The 23,604-nt window shown below is 40.2% G+C and overlaps 1 long non-coding RNA gene across 1 annotated transcript in view; it reads right to left on the reverse strand.

Moving 5' to 3' along the window:
- The window catches only part of LOC306659826, a 784,421-nt gene that overhangs the window by 285,897 nt on the left and 474,920 nt on the right, over positions 1-23,604 (reverse strand). The window lies entirely within an intron of this gene.

Raw genomic sequence — 23,604 nt, forward strand, 5'->3', positions numbered from 1 at the left:
GGAGGGAGACACAACTTTAAATAGGTCACTCAGAGAAGGACAGCAGTTGAGCAGAGAGCTGAAGCAGGTGAAGGAGGAAAAGAGCATCCCTAGCAGAGGAAACAGCAAGTGGTCAATCTCTGAGCTGAAGCAAACCCGGGGTGTCAGAGGTCCTGCAAAGTGGAGCAAAGTGAGCAAGGAGCAGATGGTGGGAAATGAGGAAGGGAGGTGGTCAGCTGGGGATTATGGTTGGTTGGGAAGGGCAGGTTAAGTATAGAGACCTCATGAGAAATAGTAAGGATTTTGAATTTGACTTTGTGTCTGAAGAGAAGTCATTGAAGACTCTTGAGAGTGTCTTGACCCATTTTTTTGTCTTTTAACAAGTTATCTCTGGTCACACTGTGAAGTGTAAGATATGAGATGCTAAGGGTGGAAATGGGGACAATACTGAAGTGGCTATTTCAGAAATGTAGGTGGAGGTGACAGGATTGGCTAGGCTGCAGTGATCATAAGAGGTCAGATTCTGGAAGCATTCTGTATTGGATATGGATAGCTATGATGACGTATTGTGCAGAGAAAAATAGAGGAGTGAAAGGTGACTTGGAAGGTCTGACAGAGCAAATGGAAACTCACATCGAAAACTCATGAAATGTAGAGTGCAACTGGCTGTAGGTACATTTTATTCTAAAAACCTGGATTTCTGACTTTTCGTGAACAATTGGAAGACCCGACACCAATGGGTCTAAGATGTTACATAACAACGATTTGCTACAGGTAAGGTGCTGCTTTCTTTCTCTGGGTTGATGTGTTTTCCACAGTCCCTACTCCCCTTATTGTTACCTTATTCCTTTTGTTCATTACACTGCTGCCTAATCCCTGCAGTCATTGAATTTGTTGTTATTGTTTTTATGGATGCTGTATTAGATACTTCCACGTGTTCTTCTATGTATGCTTACTGTTAAGAACTCTGACCCTCACTTGTGTTTCTGGTCAAACCAGCAGGGGTGGCCCAAAGTGAGGAAAATAGTCAGAAAAAAATGGATGTCCAAACTTCTGCTCTTCTGGCTATACAGAAGCTCCTGCCCTCCTCTTCCTTCTTCCCTATAGTTAGGAGACCCAGGTTATGACTTGTGGTTTCTGAGCCACTGTGTAGTGTCACCCTTCCCTGTATCTCCCAATGCCTGTGATCTGTCCCATGATGTTATGGCTAGAATCGATGTTGTTCATGTCTCCTGCTCACAATGCCTCATCCCATTCAGTTGGCACATGGCCTTATTACAAGTCTCTTAGACATAGGTGGATTCTGTGAACTGGAGGAAAATTCCAGCAAGGGGCATTATGGCAATTTCTGAATCACTCCTGGTCTGCAATTTCCTCAGTCTTTTCCTTAGAACACAGTTCCTTCTAGAAGGATCCATGGTCCATTATGAAAATAGTCCCAACATTCTGTTTCTATCAACCTCCAGATATGCCAAGACTGAATCAATGAGTGAATAAAGCAGAGTTGGAAACTGAGACCATGCCATGCCACGTGACTTTCTAGTACTATAAAATACCCTTGAACAATGCAAAAACTGCAAATTCTCACTAAAGCTAATATATTACAGTTACATAAGCCTTTTATGTAAGTATCTATTATGATTTAGATGTGAGGTGCCCCCCCAGGATTGTCATGCATGACAATCCTGCAGAATATTCAGAGGTGAACTGATTAGTTTATGAGTGCTTTAACCTGATCAGTGTATTCATCCACTGATATGGATGAGCTGGGTGGTAAGTATAGGCAGGTAGAATGTGGTTACAGGAAATAGGTCACTTGGGACAAGACCTGCTTTTGTTCCTCATGAGCAGAGCGCTCTCTCTCTCTCTCTCTCTCTCTCTCTCTCTCTCTCTCTCTCTCTGCTTCCTTATTGCCATGTCCTGAATTGCTTTCCTCCACCACACCTTTTGGCTATGATGTTCTGCCTCACATTGGACCCAGAGCTATGGAGTCAGTCAACCATGAACTAAACCTCTGAAACTATGAGCCAAAATAAGTTTTTCTTCCTCTAAATTGTTCTTGTTGGGTATTTTGGCCATAGTGATTTAAAAAAACTGACTAAAACACTATCTCATTAAATGAACATTTCCATGGTGTTTGGCAGAGTTCAAGTTCTATAGAATGTTCCTGGAAGAAGGCTTCCTTGGTGAAGTCATTTGGAACATGTTACACATTTATATCTGATTCTGTCTGTGACTTAGGAAACACATTATTGTATTCAGAGCTCAAATAAGCTCTGCAATAAAGAAGTCTGCTTATCTTGACTTAATCCAGCTTGTCCCTAGATTATGGAATGCTTTTATCAGTGGTTACCTTGAGAGCTCATTTTAGAAACACTGCTTTATATATTCATGACAACCCTGGAGGAAAAAAACTTAGGCTATAAGCGGTAAAGATCTCTCTCTCCCAGGAGTCGTGATATATGTACAAGTGTGAAAAATTATCTTCACCTTCCCACTCCAGGCTTGGTCCTTTCCCCAGGCTACCACACTATCAGTTCTTTCTAAAACTCCTCTGCCTCCCAAATACACATATTTTCATCAGTAACAATGACTTACTTCAGCTGGCATTCTCAGAGTGCCAGAGGAGTTCTTTGAAAAGTTCCCCAACACTGGCCTAAGAATTGGGATAAATGTATTTTCATATCTCACTGCCTCATAGTCACTCTGTTATTACTTCTTGTTACATGTATCATAATTAGCACATTTAATTAACTTTTACCAATTTTTAATTTAGGGAATGATGTGTGCTTGTTGAAGCGAATTTGGGGAACAATTGGAAAAGAATGAAAAATGAAAAAAAAATTTCAACAAAAATTAACCCAGTTAACATGTTGGTATCAATAGTACATATTCACATATGTGTATTTGCATATTTTGGGGAACAATGCCCTGTCCACAGTTATTTAACATGATGTTTCTATTTTGATCTGACTTTTTTCCTATTTTGAACATCACAGCTTGTAAAGATGTTCACACATCTCATTAAATGCTCTTTAAGCAGACTTCGAATGGCTGCATGAAGCTCCCCTGAATGAAAATGTATCATTTCACCCAGTCTTTGTTGGTTGCTATGGTTTGAGTGTGATTTGATTCCACCAAAACTCATACTGAGGTTTGGTTCCAATATAATAGTATTGAAAGGTGGTGGAACCTTAGGGATGGTGCCTAATAGAAGGTGATTGGGTCGGGTCATAAGTGCCTTTGTGAACTCATGTTAGTTTTATGGAGTTAGTTGGGTCTCACAGGAGTAGATTGTTTTCTGTAAGAGTGGGTTGTTATCAAAGAATGAGTCTGGCTCCTCACTAGTGTCTTTCTTCTATCACTATGTATCACTCTCACATGCATTTTTATCACATGATACCATCTGTCATGCTGTGATGCAGCCAGTAGTCCCTCACTAGAGGCCCAACAGATAAAGCCCCCTGGATGATCGTGGAATTTTTTCTTCCAAAACTGTGAGTTAATAAACCTCTTTATAAAGTCCCAGTCTCAGGTATTTTGTTTGTATTAACCAAAATGAACTAAGTCCATGGGAGAGTCAATGCCATGAGTTCTCTAAACTACTTCCTTTCTCTGAACATTTGGTATACCTGTATATACAAATCTTCCTTACAGTTTGACTTCTGGCCAATAGATCTGAGGAGAAATGATGGAGACTGAGTCTATACCTAGCCTATCTTTCCCTTCATCAGCACCAATAAATGGCAAACCACATTCCAAGGAGCAGCCTGGATCCAAAAGTCACTTGGGAGAAAGCTGCCTGAAGAAACCAGCCTACTTCAGACTTCAAATGAGAACTAAACTTTTTTGTTGAGTCCCTTCAATTTCAACATTTATTTGTTATGGGTACATATCTTAGCATCTACTGATACATTACTACACTATTGCATCTTTAAATTTGTTTTCAATTACTTAACTATAAAATAGAGCTTCAGTGATCATATTAAAACATGTCTCTTTTATTTTAACTTCTTTCCTCAGAAAATTCTGATTTTGGAAAATGTGTAACAACGCATCTTCTATCTGATATACACAAAATCATGTCTGAGTAACCATCAGCTCTTGGTCTTATCAAAATAATTATCTAAATAATTTTATTAATCTACAGATTTAAATAGCATCTCACTATCTTAATTTGCATAATTTAAAATTTCTGATGAGGTTGAAGATATCCTTTCCTGAGGCCTTGCAGGTTAAGAGGGGGCAACTATTAGAGCACTGGAGGTGCCAGCCATGAGCATCCTATCACTTCTCCGGCTCATATGACTCCTCCATCTCATGAGGCTGGGATTCCTGACTGTGCCCTCCCCATGAAGAAAGGTATGCTTTGAATCTGTCTTACAATTAATTACCTTGTCAAAAGCCTCAAAGGTCACTGCTGTGTCTAAACAGAAATGTTGATACTGATTCATTCCATTTCATGTCGCCATTAAAGAAATAACAGCTTTAGGGTTTTCTAAGGAGAAGCCCATAGGAACTAGGAAGGTTTCTTGAGCTTATGGTCTAGGATGGATGCATGTATTACAAGAGATCTCATGCTGCAAAGGGCCAAATAGAGGGTGGCAGAAGTACAGAGAATAGAAGGCCACTTCTCTCTGGGGTTTGGAGGGGGGCTGGAACATTGAAACTGAACCTTGAAGGTGACATCCAGGGTGACATCAGAGTTTGATCTCAGGTCTTGTCCCAGGCAGGGATTCATCTTCCATGGACAAACCCCATAGCGGCCCCTCTAATGGAATATATAAGCCAGGTTTTCCTGTGCTGAAAGGTGATCAAATCAGACAAATTGTAAATCTACAGTGCTTGTTTTGTCAGCATGTATATTTTTATAGAAAGGAGCAAATCTCTGCTGTGCTGGCCAGATAATCATCTCTGCTTTTCCTTACTTGTTCAGAACTGTGAAAGAATGCCCCCGGTGGGGACCTGGTTTTAATCACCTTTGATTAACACAGAAGCTTTTGAAGGCGAAGGTGCTTTTTGTAAACTGTGGCAGGGTCTCCAGGCATTAACATTTCAGACCTTTCCCCAGTATGTGAAATGTCTAAATTAGAGCCAAGGTATCAAACCCATGGAGACAAAATCCACTGCGTGGGGAGTTCACTTAATGCCTCTGAGTCACTTCTCAAAGTTTTTTGGCTTTGTATTATTATTTTTTTCATGCCTGAAAAATTACAGGACATACAAAGCAAGAACCTTCTAGGTTCAGGGAATGTTTCAGCTTTCTTTTTATTTTGTACAAAAGTAAGGTTTCCAGGAGAGATTGAGAGAATCCAGAGGATGTCTTGGGAATGGCCTCAGAAATTACTGAGACTGGAAAAATAAAGCTTAGAAGAACAGACAAAAGGGTTTGTGGTCTTCCCTGGGACCATAGGGAGGGTCACTTTCTACCCTTTAAGAGCACTCAGAGTTAAAACATAGTGTTGCCCTTGCCTAGAGGTTTCATTAAGGCCTGCATACATGGTTTGGTTGAGGACCTAGGAACCCTGGGACATGCAGGCAAGATATATGGTTGAACCCTGCAGATCTTTAAAGCCAGGACTTACAGCAATCCTTTGGTCAATTTAAGCATGAATCTGCTTACAGTTTACGTGGTTAAGTGGATACCTGGCTTCTGGGAGTGGGAGGGAAGAAAATGGGAGCGATGGGAACAAAAGGGAAAGTTGAGATATTTTGTTTTCAGAATCTCTAACTTGGAGCTAAACCTTTGGTTGTAAGAAATCTGAGTGACTATTGAATGAAATAGACACATGAAAGCCAGCTTCCATGGATCATTTGAGAAAGTCTCTGGATCTGCTCTCTCTGGTCCCTCTCAAGGCCAGGCAGGATGAGGCATGTGATTACTGAATGAGCTGCCAACTCTGTCTTCTGTCAATTCGAAGGAACGGTTCCATAGGAAAATGCAAACATTGCTGAGTTTCTCTTTGGCTTGGGCCTCCAAAAGTTTGGATTTTCATATATAGTCCTCCTTTGGTATTCATGGGAGATTGGTTCTAGGACCCTTGAGGACACCAAAATCCATGGATGGTCAAGTTCCTTACATTAAATGGCATAATATTTGCATATAATCTATGCAAACCTCCCACATAATCGAGATATTCTCTAAATCACTCACTATACTGAATACAATGTAAATGATATGCAAATAGTTTTTATACTCTATTGTTTAGGGAATTTTAATGACAAGAAAATAATTCTGCATATGTCCAATATAGACACAATTTTTTTTTTCAGAATATATTTATCTGTGGTTGTTTGAATCTCTAGATGTGAGACCTATGGGTATGGAGGGATGATCAGCACATTGATTAATTTTAGTGGGCTCAGGAGATTCTGCCTCACCAATGCACTCAGGATTGCCCTGGAAGTCAATTTTCAAATTTAGTTTCCCATGGAACAGAGAGCTTCCTTTCACATAAAACATATCTGAAGCTATTTCACCATTGAGAAGTAGGAGGATGCATTCCAAGAGGACCTGAAATCAATGAACGTCACAGAGGACCTGAAAACCTATGTGTTCCATGCAGTGTGAAGTCTTATTTGCGTTTGTGTGTGTATGTGACATGGAGAATTGACATGGCCTACAAATTTTGTAAGTATATGCTGTCCAATTGAAAGTCTGGTTATTGCTTTGCAGGATTTACATACTAATCTGTGACAATCCTCACAGACATAACCAAAATAATTCTAGGTATTTATTTCACCTAACATGGTTCACCTATCCTATGTGGAGCTGAAATGCACTAATCTGCTCTCCAGAAATCAACTTTCTACCTCTCCTGTATAACCTGTATTTTTAATGGTAATTGAGGTTTTAGAGATTGGGGTTTTAGAATTTCAGTATTTAAGATTTTTATCTTTCATGATTGTGATTTGTGAGATTTTAGGGATATTGATCCTTTGGGATTTCAAAAGATCAGGGATATTGATCTTTTTGGATTTCAATATTTGTGATTATGGCATTTAGATTGTGTCTTTCAGAATTGTGGCCCAAACCTGGTTTGCATAGTCATCAAGGAGAGGAAAGCAATGCCTGGCAGTGGGAACAGTCCCAGGGAGCTTTGATTTCTTAAACAGGTGGCCTTTCTATGTGCACTGATGGATCTTGGCACTTGGGATTTTTGCCACCAGTCAAACATCTTCTGAGGCATCAGGGCCGTTTCTGGACGCATTCTTTATCTGCCAAACTCAGTGTCCCTGAGATTCCTTCTAGTTTTGTGCTGGTTGCTATCCCGTATCCATGGTTTTTAACTTCTGGTATTTTGTAAGACTTATTTCTGGCCTTCCTTCCCAATCATGTAGAACATGATCATTAGGGAGCCTACCTCTGTACTGCTCTTCCATGGTTTGTTATGGTTGGGAGGTGATTCAGCTCATTAGAGACTGACTAGACTATTTTCAAAATTAGAAAATTTATTTGGTGATATTTTGAAGGGGTGGGTATAGGGAAGGCCTCTCAGATTTGGGATAACATAGGAGATAAGGAGAGGATCAGGAATAGTATAAGCTTTTCAAGCGATAGGGTAGGCTCATTGGTTAAATTGTGTCCTTTGGAAGATATACCTAAGATCCTAACCCCTAGAACCTCAGAATGTGATTTTATTTGAAGAAGAGGTCTTTCCAGAGGCAAACAAGTTAAAATGAAGTCACTGAGTTGTGCCCTAATCTAATATTACTGGTGTCCTTATATAAAGGACAAAGATAGTCATAGAGGAAAAATGATGTGACTGTATAAGATAAAGATCTCATCTGCAAGCCAAGAGAGTGACCTCAGGAGAAGCCAACCATGTTGATCTTGGACTTCCAGCTTCTAGGACTGTGAGGCAATACATTTCTGTTGTTCAAGCCAGTAGTCAATGGTACTGTTACAGCAGCCCAAGCTACTAATGAGATGGAGTAAGGATTGGGGAGCAGGTAATCAAACTATGGTAAATAATAATTAGTAATAAAAATACAGTTTCCCTCTACTGTCATTTCTCAGAAGATATGTTGACAGAATTTAATGAAATTAGCAAGATTCAGATACTCTGCTTTGTCTTTGAAACCATTAGTAGGAAGCTTTTTTACCTTGGAAATGCCTTTGTGTCCCCAGATATGAATTAAACTGGTGGTGCTAAGATGAGAGTGCATTGGAACCACCGCAGGGGCTGCCTGACCCATGTTTGTCAAGGTCATGATTTCCAGACGGATGGAGCAGAGAACACCTGGTGTGGTTCAGTGTGCATGTCCCTGAGATATGAGGAAGGAAGTCTCTCTGAAGCCAGAGGGCTGGTCCTGAGTTGTGCAGGACATGACTTTGGAGGAGAAGCAAATTCCAAGTATCTGGAAGGTTCTGACATGGTTCAACATTACAAGAAATTGCCTTGTCTGTGAGAAACCAGAGCAACCCAGTCCTGCCTGATGTTTAAAGACCTTCCATGAGATAGAAGGTGAAGTGTAGTCATCATGCATACAGAGTTATAAGAGACAGATGATTTCAGTTCTTGCAAAAATGTCAAGTCCTGGTATGGAAAATCAAATTTAATCCCTGTCAACAGTCCTTTGAGATAAGTAAATAAGTAAGTCTTCCTGTTAATTTAAAACTGGGCCAGAGAACTGAGAACTTACTCAAGGTCTCTCAGATATTATTTGCAGTGGGGGTACCATAGACAGATTTCTGTACCTGGGATTGACATGCAGTGCTGGAGAGTTTAGAGTTATGTCATGGGTTGGGAAAAGGGAGAATAAGAAAGGGAGCACAATCTGCTAGAAGGAAATCTTGATCGAGATTTGCAGTTGAAACCAGGATGAAACAGAGCTTTCTTTCAGCAATAAGTGCCACCAGATTACACACAGAGGAAGGATTCTCAGAAGTGTGTGTGCATGTATACACTTGGTGTTAGGTAGAAAGGGACAGGTGAGATTCTGAACAAGGAAATCATTATAAGCAGAATTATAAGAGAATGGGGAACTAGCTGAGAGACATAGTGCCGAGTGAAGAATAAGGAAGTTCAAGGCTGAGACTGGGGACAAAAATGTAGTTTTGAAAATTCCCTTTTATACAAAGCTAACCACAAGAAAGAGTGAGGTGATCTGTGGCCTGCTATCAGCAATATTGAACTCTGATCATTTGATTGTGACCATGTTACGATGTCAAAAAGCCTGTCCCCGTTTTTTGTAAAGTTGATATTGCACAAGGATTTTAAGCAAGCTATTTTGATAAGCCTGTTCCTAGAGGTTACCAGGGAAATTCTGATGGATGACAGACAGAAAGCAGAACTCCTCACCTTCTGGAAAGCTTCTGCTTATTTGTCAAGAGGCATTACACCAAAATGACTGGGTGCATAATCAGCTGAAGCTCAAGTGGTGGAACTTTAGTAAAAGGATTCAGTGCTGTCCTGTGGGAACTCTTGCCTGTGGTTCAGCAGGTCTCTTTTCTGAATCTTCAAGGCCCTGGGGAATGTATCACTTCACCGAGTCACTCTCTTCCTGCTCTGGACATGTAGGAGGGTAGGAGTGTTATTGGCTCCAGAGGGAACCCCCATATTCACTTGTCTCACTGTGCCAAAGGACAACCTAAGCTATATTCCATGTGGAGTCACCCCAACTCTGCAAACCTGTGGCCTTCCAGAAAGTATTGGATAACCAGTAATTACAGCATGGCACTGGCTTATGTCTTAACTGTGCTTTCACAGGGAAAACAATCAGGTGCCCAAGGCTGTCTTTTACCCTGGATAATTATGCATTTCTAGAAGTCTCTTACTTTGACTAGTTTATTTTTCCTCAAGTATAATGAACCTGTTCTTTCTTTTCAGCTTGGCAGGTTCTCATCAGCTCCCTGGAAAGGCTAGTTCTGCCAAAAGCTACCTAACAGGCTGATTAGATGACCACCCTCCGGCAGCTCTCCTCCCCACCACTGTTTCCTTGGTGCCCAAGGTTCAGTTGTTAGTGCACTAATTTAATCACACATGTTCGATGGGGTAGATTTACTGTGCTGTGGTGATCATTGAAGTACTGAAGTATTTTCTACTTGAAAACCCCCAAAAGAAAGAGCATTTGTTGTTTTGATGAAGGAAACTGAGTCTCAGCTTTTTAGTGACCTCTCACCTCAGGCATCACTCATCTTTGAATGATGAGGATGGTTAAATGTTGTCCTATGGATTTTGTAAGAATACTAAGCAAGAATTAGGAGATATAATTAATTGTGGGAATTTGTATAAAGCAAACCATTTTACAAATAGAGATGTTTAAGCTACTATTGTATTTTCTTCAAAATAAAAATAATCCTATGGGAGGAAAACATGTCTATTAAGAACCCCTGAAACTGGAGAATGGGAGATTGGCAAGGTCTTTTGCATGAGCCAAGTTGAAATCTAGTCTCCATAAGATAGTACAGGCTGATGAATATGTAAAGTGTTGCTGCTTTCTGCTGGACTTACATCCATTCAGTAAGTTGAGATCATCATTGTCTACCCATCAGAATGGGGAAAATGTTATTTTTTGAAAAACAAATTTATAAAAGAAAACATGAGAGGAGGTTCTCCAGATGGGGGTTATTAATATTAGTCTTCAAAGGTTTTGCACCTAGTCATTGGTAACTTTCAGTTGAGAGAAAGAGACCCAACATCACAAAGCCACATTTACAAACTTTATAATTTTCCTAAGATCCTGATTCCTTTCATGAAGATTCTTTCTAATGCATCCAGAAATCAAGTCAGGCTGGTTTCGCCATGACAGTTACAAATTTCATCCACTATGGAGAATTAGAGACAGGCAATTTGTTGGGCCCAATTCAAAGGTTACAAAAGAATCCTTTAGACTTGGGTGCTTTCCACACCTCTTAGGTAAGTTTAAACATATCCTTTTGGTTCTAAGGAAAACAGCTTGTAAAATATTTGGGAGCTCTTGGGACATCAAACAGCTCTTGAAGGAGTGTATTTTAATGGTTTACTTGTAAAAGAATCAGTAAAAGAAGCAGAAACATATGGTTTAAATTTTTCTGAATAATACAAGGTATTTTGTAGGCATCTTTTTTTTTTCTTATTTTCCTGAGGGTCTCAACACATCTTTGAGTACTTATTCTAAAAATACTCAAAATATCCCTTACATATACTGACACAGCAAATGAGAATGTTATACTGTAACATCATCTTGTTGGGCCAGGGGACCCTAGTTCTAGCAGATGCTGGGTTCACTGAAAAGTATGTGGGGGAGGGAAGGAAAGGAACGAGAATAACTGTACAGTCCTGAATAATTGGGGCATGGAGGCAGCAAGTCCAGGGGTTTGAAAACTTACAAACTTAAGCAAGTACCATTAATGCTTAATTGGGTCCTGAGAATTAAAAATGGAAGATTTCATGGGATGAGTAGTTTAAAAATTATAGCCCTCTTGCTTACTCAAGGGCATTCAAAACAGTAGTGATCAAATAAAACATCTGGTGGCAGCATTTGTCATGAGACTTGGACCCTACTCCATTCTAACTTCCTGGCTGTGGATTAGAACATGAGTCGGGAAGAAGCTTCCCATCACATGGGTAGAGAGAGCTGCGGCCTAATTTGAGTCCTGGCCCCTTGCATTGCATCACACCGTAGTACACAGGCCACAGAAAGTTGTAAAATACAAGTGAAGATAGAGCCTGCTCAAGCTCATGTGAACTTGAGCTAAGGTTTTGCCTTTTTAGTGTGAGATTTCTCAATAGTAAGACAGGAGCAAAGATTTCTCACTGAGTTGTATGGACGGAATATTAAGACTACATCAATTATTATAAAAATTGAACTTTAGAAATTAATTTAATGACTACTTAGCACCTGCTATGCAACCTGCACTTGGGATGTGGTAGTGATTCAACCAATCAAGGTTTCTTCCCGTTGGCATCTCTGAGTCCATTTCTAAAATGACCACACAAGCAAGTAGAAGATTGTAGCTGTGGCTGGGATATAAAGAACCCCAAATGGGTAGAGGTGATTTGTCCAGGCCAAGAGGAACTTCCTTGAGGAAGTGAATGATGAGTGGACTTTGGGCAGGAATCTTACCCTACAGAGGGAATGGTGAACATAGAACACCCCTATTGTCACCCTCTCATTGCCTTGAATTCAGTAGTCTTCTCCTCATACATCCCATCTGTCTCAGTCTGTCTGTTTTCTGTTGCTATAAGAGAATACCCAAGACTGAATGATTTATATAAAAATGTAGGTAAAGGTAGATGGATTTTGGTCCATGTTTCTAGAGGCTGGGAAGTTCAAGAACATGGTGCCAGAATCGGTTTGACTTCTGGTAAGAGCCTTGTGCTTCAACTCAGGGCAGAAAGCAGAAGAGCAACAAGGTTCATGTAAAAGGTGGGAAAAGGGTCTAAACTCTCTGCATATCTAACTCTAAAACCCTGTAGATGTCTGCTATGGTTTGAGTGTGCCCCCCCACACACAAATTTTGTGTGTTGGAAACTTAACCTTGAAAGTCATGTGATATTTGAAAGTGGGACCTTTGGAAAGTCACTAGGATTAAATGAGGGTATCAGAGTTGAGCCCCCATGATGGCTTTAGTGGCTTTATAATAAGAAGAGAGACCCAAGCTTGCATCCTTGTTCTGTATCAACATACAATGCTCTCTGCCATGTCATGATACAGTAAGAAAGCCCCCACCAGATGCCCAGAAGATATTGGATCCATTCGCTAGGCCTCTAGGCCTTTTCAGTCTCCCAAACTATGAACCAAAAACAATTTTTTTCTCTTTATTACTTAGCCAGTATCAGGTACTTTGTTATAACAGCACAAAACAGACCTAGGCACCATTACCACAACTTCTTTCTTTCAGTAAATATTTATGGAAAAACAATGAGAGCCAGATTCTGGGAACACAAGCTGAAAAACTCCAGTCTTGCCTTTTATGTAATTTATGTAACACTAAAGCAGTGAACAGGTTTTGGAGAGGGAGATGAGCCAGGATAATAACATAGAGTGATGTGTACAAGGACTCCACATTAGCTTGGGGAGTCAAAGAAGGCTTTTTTTTTTTTTTTAAAGGCTTTGTAAAGGGGAATTAGCAAGCAGGTAATTTTGCCCTTGCTTTCTCCTAACATGCATTTGTGGTCTGCAACCTGTGTTAACAGAATTGGTCAAGATGGTCACTTGTCCACGGCCATAGAATTAAGCATTCTGGGAACAGACTGTATGTTGCTGTCACCTCCTTTAATGTCTCCACAAAACCACCTTTACATCCTCCCTCTTCTATTTTGCCTGAAATGTGTGAAAGAAAAGAGAACTTAAATACTTGTTCAGGAATCAATTGTGGGGGCTGGTGGGAAGGAAGAGAAGGACTGAGGCGAGGCAGAGACAGGGCTGAGTGGAATAGAAGGATTGGGAGCTTGAAGAGACTGACCAGGGTTGGGAATTGGAAGGTGACTGGCTATAGCTCAGCTCATCCAGGACAGAAGTGAACGTTCAGTCAAGACACAGAGAAAAACACATGTCTGTGTGGCCTGGAAGGGGAAAATAAAGCCCACATGCTCACAGTGACTGGGAACAGGAAAAGAGAGGAAGGTTGTGCACAGAAGAATCAGAGGATTATGTTTTATGGGAAAATGAGGAAGGTGCAGTAATCCAGACAGGTGAACCCAGGGGAGTAACAGGAACTAAGAATGCCAGGAGTTTCACTAGTTTCTGAATTTCCAGCAGACCCCATAGCCTTGACTAGGGTGCTCTAGGATTCCCAGCTTCTGCTCTCAGTTCCTTGGTTTTGATGTCTGCCAACCCATTTCTCTAGTCATTAGCTTTCCTCTCCAGTCTTTACCGACTGCTGATTCCCCTCGCTTACTTCAACCCCCTTCTGTCTGGGCTGTGAGCCTTCCTCCATGGACAGATTTCACAGTTCCCTGTACTTCCCCTGCTGCTCCAAACTCCAGGCCTCTGCCTTTCAGTCCCAGTCCTTGTTCCTGAGACAACTTCCCAAGAATCACCCGTGATTCTATCCTTTCCCTTCTCACCAGGAAATGATACCTGGAAACTTGCTAGGCATTTGGGCAGGGTTCTTATTTACACGCAACATGAAGCAACCCTGGACGATCATATTGAGAGGAAGGACTTGTTGAAAGGATATTGAGCAACTCAGACAACCTTTGGGAAGACCATACGACAATGCTGAGCTCACTGTCAGGCATAAGGGATGCTAAGCCACAAGCAGGATGACTGCCAGCATCACACTGTCAGTCAGCTGGGCAAGAGCCCTACAGCCAGTTCACTATCCCTGGGTCTCGTCTGCACTGGCCATGCTCAGAAAGGTTGAACTCCAGTACAACTGCACCAAGGATCCCAGCCCTGCTGACATGGGGCTACTCTAGAGAAAAATGGCTCACTTGCCAGAGGAGGATTCTGCCTTTGGAGTAGGAGGCAGATATTTCAAGGTTGGATGAACTTTACTTAAAAAGGCACAGGGAGGAGGTGACCCAGGGGTTTGGGTTGGTCCTAGACTGGGTCCTTGTTTCTTTCCTGTGACAAGACAGAGATGAGCCAAGTGATGAAGAGTGAGTCAGAGGAAGGAAGAGAATGAACTCAGTGTTTGGCTTTGATTGCTGGGAGATGAGGGTATACTTATTAAGATGGGACATATGAGGAGGTTCAGGCATGAGGAAGTCATGGGCAAAATCGGTTTGGGATGCTCAAAGGATTGTTGAATGCGCATTTTGTTTGAACATAGCAGATGCTCAGTAAACAGTTGTCCAGTGAATAAAGCTGCTTGAAGACTACTTGGAAGACAGAGACTGTAGCACATGAATACTAAGTGTTTCACCATGGAGAGACCATAGAAAAGAAGTAAAAGGGATCCCCACCCACCTCCCACCATCTCCACCAGCACAATCAGTGCCAGTTCTGGCTCGGCTTTCAGTGTTAAGTGTCAAGTGTCGATGTTCCTCTGTAGTGTCATGAACCTCTTTCCCTTCTGAATTTCTGCTTGGTTCTCACTCTCCTGTGCTGTTCCATTGGTTCCTTTCTTCCATGGAATTACCCCGATGGCAGAAAAGGGAGTTCCCATACGGTTTTGGGAGTAGAGCAGGTTGGTCAAACACTAAATTTCTTCGAAGTTCCCTACCTTACTTTCAAAATCCATGTAGATAGGTTTTATTCCACGCTAGAAGATGTTTATTTTAATGTAAAAGCCCAAGACATTTTTATAATTTTAATTGCTGAAGAAAATAAGCATTTCTGAAATGTGTATATTTTGTAATTTAAATTATATTTCTGCCAACCCAGGCTCCAGGTAGAGGGTAGAGAGTTTCAAAGCATATCTCACATTAACTCTCCTGCACCCCCATTGCAGACCAGCTCAGCCATGCCACTGTTCTCATCTTCCATGGTGGCTGGCATCTAGGTGACCCATGTGGATTTATGCTCATGATGCTGTTGAACGAATATTAGGCCAAAGGGACAGGTCTGTGTGGTACAAATGTCATGACTTAAAGGGGTCTTAGTGGCTTCCTGATTCAAAGAATGAAAGTTGCATGCCTCATCTACCACCTTGATTTGTGTGCAAAACACTTCGGTTGCTATCACAAGGCTTTTCCCTTTGGGTCTTAGAGACTCCTCAACCCAGTTGTCTAGGGAGATCTGTGATCACACTCACAGAATTTGACATAGAAATTAAAACCTGCTTGTCCTCTAGATAGTCAGTTCCTCTCCAGTTTTACAGAGGGGATCATTGAAGTCCAGTAATGCAGGATTTACAAAGACTTCTTTGGTGGGGCCTGGACTGAAGCCTTGTCTCCTAATGTTGGAATTAATTCACTCTGTATCCCATTGAATAGCTTCTGGCAGAAATCAGTCTCTCCCTGTTGATCCTTCTTAAGTGACTTTAACACAAGTCCATTGTTTAAAATTCAAATCAAAGTGGTTAAAATATCTTGCTAAATCTCTGAAATCTCTTGCTGAAGCTCTGAAAGCATGAAACCACCATAAATTACCTAATACATTGAAATAATTATATTCTGTGCACTAAGGGAAAGGAGAAAAAAATTTCATTCCACCTTATAATAGTAAATAATGCCCATCAAAACCACTCCCTTCATCCTCAATAAAATCTAGACAAATTTCCTTATGAGACTCAGAAAGGCAGGGAGTAGTAGTGGAAAGAACATCCACTTTTAGAGAAAATTGTACCTGGTTTGTATACGTGCTCCATCATTTACAAACTGTGTCACCATAGACAAGTTATCTAACCTCTCTGATCTTAGTGTTCCACATCTTTAAAACGGGAATAATACCTCAAATACATAATGTGATCATGAAAGGAAGCATTTTAAATGCCTGGAAAATAAAGAACACTTAATTTAAAAGTTTGTGTTTGTCTCATTCCTTTTTTCTTTGAGAAACTATTTCCCTAGAACACTTGATCTTTGACCTAGAATACCTATACATTCTAGATCCCATAGCACAGTGTTTGGGACACTCAAAAACTACAATCAAGACTCCTAACATGGTTGAGATGCTGGTGAAAGACAAAATCAGTTGGACGGTTATTTTCATTGTTTGGAAATGAATCAGGTCAGTGAGGGAAACGTGATATGGAGCAAATGCACAAGGAACATTGGAAATGGAGAAATGACAACTCAGTTATAAATGTAGAATGAAACCTATACCTCTAGTATTCTAAGGGCACAGGATTTCCAGGTTTTTTACTGTTTTGTTTCTCAATTATCAAAATATTATCATTCTCTTTGAGTACATGCAGATCTAACTTATTGCTTTCATGAGATGGTTAGATGGTAAAGCATCATACAGACATGTAATGAATTATTCATGTGTATTGGCACAAGCTTCTAGGTTCCTAGAGGTAGAATTAATGTGAAAAGAAATGAAGATTTTTAAGGTTCTTGATGGACATTTCAGATTCCTTTCCAGAAAAATGACAGCAATCTGTATGTTCCCTAGTGGGGTTCAAGAACTATCTCAATGTACACGCATTTAAAGTTTTATCTAGTCATTGAAACTATTTTTTAGTCTCAATGGGCTCGTAGAAGGAACTTTGGAGACTCTTCTGAAAAGGAAAAATGTTATTAATCCCAAGGATGAGCATTTCAGGACTTCATAGCTGTGAACAATTCATGTTCAAATGTCAAGAACAAAAAGTAAAAATTCTAAGTATCATAGCTTGAGATTATATGAGAAGCAGATTTTGTGGGTATTGTCCAATTCCAGCAAAGAGTAATGCCTTATCTCCAATCTCTTTATTTGTGGCATCCTCTGCCAGTTGGAAATTATCTACAAATATTCAATTAGAATAATTTTTGGCACTACTTTTCTTTCCATTGTGTATGCTAGGATGCTGGTCTCACATATTTATTTCTGACTACATTTTTATTTTGTAAAACATCTTTAGGTGAACACATATGTTCACTGATTTTGTAATCATTAGACATAATGTGTTTTTCACTCTTGCAAAAATTGCATTGAAGCAGTCAAACTTAGAGCATGTTTAAAGGGTTTATACGTAAGTTGGTGTGTATATTTATGCAAGTGGTGTGTGTGTGTGTGTTCTTGGGGTTAGGCAAAGTAGAAAATAAAGCCAAGAAAGACATATGAAGTGTTCTCCTGATCCCTCTGGAATTGCATCCCATAGTGAGGACTTAAATTTGCAATGTGACCATCATAGTCTCCAGGGATCTGGCTCACATGCCCTCTCATTAATGCGTGACAGTATCCCCATGGTAGGCTGACCAGTGGCAATCTTTTAAAGTTAGATTTTGGAGATGCAGTGGCCTGTGGCCAAGGCCCTCAGCCAGAAGTAGGAAGGATGCATACTGTCCCATCTTTGATTCCTAGCCCATGTTCTTTCCCTTCCAAGCTGCTGTCTTACCCTGTGTGGTCCCAGTTACTCTTTATCTTGTACCCCACGCCCAAGATACTTGTTCAATTTGGCAGATATAGAATGGGAAAAGTGGGTCCAGGCCAATCCTTCTCAGGCACCTGCTTTCTTTTCGTACATTCCCTGTGTCCTACTCTGGCTCCTTACAGGCTTGTACCTTTGAGCCTGTGAAAGGTTTAGTGCTCAGTCTTCTGTTTATAATTCCCCCAGCATCTTTCAGCCATGGGGAGCTCAGGGGACTCTCTCACAGGGCATGGCAGACGGCTGTCCTGACTGGTGCTGAACTCTGCACCCACCCCTCACAATCTGGGTTTCCTTGTCTCCTGCAGCGACCTCCCACCACGCTCACCACTGTGGCTGATTAATTAGATCTGGGTGTGGAAAGAATTACCCAAAGGCCCAGAAACACGAGCCCCACACAGGCTTGCAGACCCTGAGCATAATTGGCTCGGTAGAGACAGTTCTAAGGGAAAGATGTCAACCACAGAATAACCTTTTCCGTGGTCCAGCCCAGGTTGGTCTCTTTCAGCCTTGCCACAGGGCAAACAGGTTCCTGGCTTTCATCTCAGAAGCCAGCTGGGCACCAGCAACACGAAACCACTGACCAAGCAGTAAGGTTTGGTATGAATTCAGGGGACCTTGGGTTCCCATCCATAGACCTTATCTTTGGCCAAATGAATCCTTATGTCAGCCCTGAATTATTCTCCAGTTTGGGGAAACAGCATTGTAGAAAATTTAACAGAAGGCAATGTAGGCACACTTCTGTTTTCCTTTGCAGTTGGGATATAGTGTACCTCTCAGTATATATAAGGGAAGGTTGTCAATTCAGATGCCTTAGTCTCTGACCCTGGAATGAACTTGTCCTGAAATCCATCAGCATCTGTCACCTCCCTTATACTTTAGACTACTCAGGATTCCCCGGCCTTTCCTGGTCTTTCAGCACACACCGCATGCTGGTCCAGACTCTTAGTTCAGTAGCATTTTCCTTCCAAAGTCATCCAAAATTCATCAAATGGTCTTTTCAGGATACCCCCTCTTCCTTCACAAGGCAGACAACTTTAGAATTTCTAAGGTAAGATATAGGAATAAACTCCAGGTAGAACATTGGACACCCTGAGGTTGGAATGGTACTCAGGTGAGTACAACGGCTCCAAGAGGTTTCAAAGAGGAATCAAAAGAAGTACTCAGAATTGGTTATCTATCGAGGCCCAACCTCCCAGAACCATGTCATTGTTTTATTACTTTTGAAATGACCTCAGATCCTCAACATGAGCCCACCATTACTATAAGGGATTAAAACAAAACCTCTCAGACATTCCACAGGTATTGCCATGAAGCCTAGCTCTGTGTAAACCAGGCTAACACCATTTTGCCATTCTACGTAATTTGTATTTTTGCACAAGGTGCAGATCCACTGGGTGCAATGTGACACCCTGGATTAAAATAGTTTAGATATACATTCCAGAAATATCATTTGAGGAAAGGTGAATTTGATCTGGGTACTAATCAATAGTTACAAATCATTTTTAGGTCTGTTTGGTGGGAAATGCAGATTTGGCTTTGTGGGAAAATATTTTTAGAGATTCACACTAATGGGGTATCAAGTTGCCTAAAATTTATGCTAAAAGGAGATAATCTGAAAAAAATAATTGTTCTAGCCATGTTTGAAATATCTGTTTGGGAACAAATGAACTTGGACTATTTTCTTTTCTTATGGTTTTAATCGGTGCATTATAATTATACACAATAGTGGGATTTGTGGTGACCTATTCATACATGCATGTAACATAGTTTGATTAATCTCATTCCCTATCACTGTCCCTTTTCTTTCCCTCCTTCCTCCCCCATCCCTTTTCTCTATTCCAACAGTCTCCCTTCTAATTTTTTTAATTAATGCATCCTAATTATACTGTTTCATTTAAGAGAAAAATATGTGACAATTGAGTTCTGATGTTGACCCAGATCTTGAAATAACAAAGTTTCCTGCATTCTCATTCTCTATGTAGACACATGGGTGCCTAAGAAACCATGAGAGAACAGTTGAGCTTTTTCATTGATGATTGGGAGAAAGGCAACACACTAGCAGGCATGGTCTTCTTGGTGTTGGGACACTTGAAGATGAGTTATTGCTTCTCAGTCACAGCAGCAAGGGATCACCACTCCTCAGTTCCTAGCGTCCCAGTGGTGTCTGTTTGCTTCAGAACTTCCTTTAAGTACTTGCACCAGGAAAGAATTTATTTTCTTTCAGGAAAACATTGGCAGATTCCTCCTCAGAGAGATGGATCTAAATGATGCAATATCTGTATCCTATGTGAAACTGGAACACTTGAAGGCATCTGGAGTTTGGGCATAAAGAAAACCAAGGCACCATAGTTAGTTTTCAAAATGTAATTATTTTCCATTTAATTCTCACCATCAGCTTATCATGACTCACATATTGGAGGAGGTAGTAGACAGAGTAATGACCTTCCAAAGTCAAACATATCCTAATTCTTGGAACCAGTAAATAGGTCATCTTAGGTAGCAAAAGGAATTTTGCAAATTTGAGATGGGGAGATTATCCTGGATTGCCTAGATGGGCCCAATGTAATCACATAGGTCTTTAAAATTGGAGTATCTTTCCCAGTTCTGATTAACCAAAGACCTATTCTGACCCAAGCAGGGATAGATGTACCATTACTTCCTTTGAATTTGGTGTACACCAGTCAGCTTTCTGTTAACTGTAATAAAATACCCAAGATAATCAATTTATAAAGAGGAAACTTTTATTTTAGCTCACAGTTTTAAAGATTCTAGTCCATGACTGCTTGGCCCCACTGCTCTTGGGTCTGAGGCTAGGCAGCACATCATGGCAGGAGCAAGAGGTAGAGCAAAGCTGCTCACCTCATGGTAACCAGGAAGAAAACCAGAGAGAGTACAATAGCCTAGTGTTCCAATATCTCCTTCAAAGGCACACCCCCCATATGGCTGGAAATTTCCACCACCTTCCAATAATGCCACAGGCTGGAGACAAAGCCTTTCATACATGGAACATTGGGGACACTTATCCAAAGTGTATCTTGGAGGAGGGGCACGAGCCACACAGCTTCTTGAAGTCTGAGAAAGCAAGAAAAAGGATTGTCCTCTCAAGCATCCAGAGAGACGGCAGCCATGTCAACACTTTGATTTTAGCCCCTTGAGAGCCATGTCAGACTTCCTCTCTACAAAACTATATTTTATAAAACACTGAAATGTATATAATTTGTTAAGGCAGCTACAGTCTTTAATCCAGGTGAGGTGGAACCAGGTGTCATTCCCTTGGTTCAGACTGTTCTTCCCTGTACTAATATATAAAAGCTGCTCTCTTTCTCTGTGCTACAGAACCTGCTCCTTCTCATCTTTTCTGCTCCTTCTCATCTTTTTCCATTCAAAAACTATATTATATGTTTATCTTCATCTTTTTGCATTCAGAAACTCATACTACATGGTTATCTTCAATTTGTGTTTGCCCCAAAGCAATTTTTTTTTAAAATTTTTATTTTGAGACAGGGACTCACTATGAAGCTCAGACTATCCTTGAGCCTCTGGGGTTAGGTGATCATCCTGCCTAAGCTTCCTGAATAGCTGGAACTTCATGCACGTGCCACTGCACCCGTCTTTATGAAATTGCCTCTCTCCAATGAAAAGGGACTTGCTTTCTTCTTTTTTTCAGCTAATTATGCTGCAGCAATGTGTTGGGGTTATATTAAAATAACTTCTTTATTGTCCTCTCTCCAGAACTTGAAAGATACCTTATGTTGAAGGAACAGAACAATGTGGAAATACAATTCTAGAGTTATATATTACAAGTAAGCTGGTTGAGCATTTCTCAAGAGAAAAATAACTAATATTGAAACAAGTTGGCCTGTTTCTCACCCAGGATCACCATTTCCACTACCTGTCCTTCTCTGACCTGACAGTGACCTGGGAGTCTCCTTAGACCTTCATTTCTGCTGCTCTAAAATCTCACCAGAGTGTTAAAAGATGCACCCATATCACTTCAGAATGAATTTAAAATAATTGACTAATTTACAATTTAGGCACACATCCCTTCCGTATCAAAAATCTGGTAGTTTTTCCTGAGACACTGTTTGTAATAGGTGGACAGAAATTTCAGGTATAGTGATTCATGGCTCTCCAGAAAGAAAGGCTGTATTTTATAATGAAAATAAATCACCTTTCCAGAGGACATGGGTTACGAGAAGGCTTCTCATTACTAGATGGGATCTGTACTTTCTCACGGGGTTCTCATTCTTCTAATCTTCCACTCATTCATCCATAACTCCAAAATGCCTTGTTCACTTTATGAAGTCAGACAGTATCCAGCAAAGGGCAATGGTCATTGTTAACTCTGCTGTGGCTTTTTCATTCTGCAAGTATCTTAATATCTCAAAAATCATGCAATTAAAATAATTTAGCACAGTGCTGCCACACAGAAAGGACTAAATAAGTTTTCTATTATTGTAATTATTGCTATTAAGCTATTTTAATAATTGGAGAACATCTAGAAAGAATAGATTAGACATTGAATGTTCTTATCAAATTTATGTAGAGAAAATTCAAATTTCCTTGTGAATTCTGGGAAAGTGCTGAGGATTGCTATAGAACAAGTTGAGTTCCATACCTTTGTAATGTCAGAGTGTATCCTAATGTTGTATATAACTAAAAAGAATAAATTTAAAAAGATGTACTTACATTAAGATTTTCCTCTAAGACATTAGAATTGAAAACAAATATTTTTCTTCATATTTTTTTACTTTTTATTGGTTCTTTTTGGTTATACATAACATTAGGATTCATTTTGGCATAATTATAAAAGCGTGAAATGTGATTTGTTCTAATTCAGTCCCCAGTACCTTCCCTTTCCCTCCTCTTTATTCTCCCCCTGTTCCCTTCCCTCTCCTCTACTGATTTTCCTGCTATTTACTTATAAGTAAAATTAAAAAAAAATTTTTAAGTGTTCTAATTAGTTGTACATGACAGTAGAATGCATTTATATGTTTTGATAGACCATATATACATGGAGTGTTATTTCTCATTTTTTTCTGTTATACATATTGTAGGCCCATATCAGTCATATATGTATATGAAGTAATAATGTCTGTTTCACTCTACTATCTTTCCTTACTCCATACCCCTTCCCCTCCCTTCAGTTCCTTCTACTAATATAAAGTAACTCTATTCTTCCCTATCCCCATCACCCTTATTATGAATTAGCATCTGCATATCAGAGAAAACATCGGCCTTTGGTTTTGGGGGTTAGACTTATTTTGCATAGCATGGTGTTCTTTAACTCCATTCATCTACCAGCAAATGCCATAGTTTCATTATTCTTTAAAGCTAAGTAATATTCCATCATATATATATATATATATATATATATATATATATATCTTACATTTTCTTTATTCATTCATCTGTTGAAGGACATCTAGGTTGGTTCCATATTTTAGCTATGGTGAATTGAACAGCTATAAACATTGACGTGGCTGCATCACTGTAGTATGCTGATTTTAAGTCCTTTGGGTATAAACCAGGGAGTGGGATAGCTGGGTCAAATGATGGTTCCATTCCAAGTTTTCTGAGGAATCTCCATACTGCTTTCCATAATGGTTCCACCATTTTGCACTCCCACCTGCAATGTATGAGTGTACTTTTTTCTCCACATGTACTCCTACTTTTATTTTTGGCTTGTATTCTTGATAATTGCTATTCTGATTGGAGTGAGATGAAATTTT

This window comes from Sciurus vulgaris (genome assembly GCF_902686455.1).
Source record: "Sciurus vulgaris genome assembly, chromosome: 4".
NCBI lineage: Eukaryota > Metazoa > Chordata > Mammalia > Rodentia > Sciuridae > Sciurus > Sciurus vulgaris.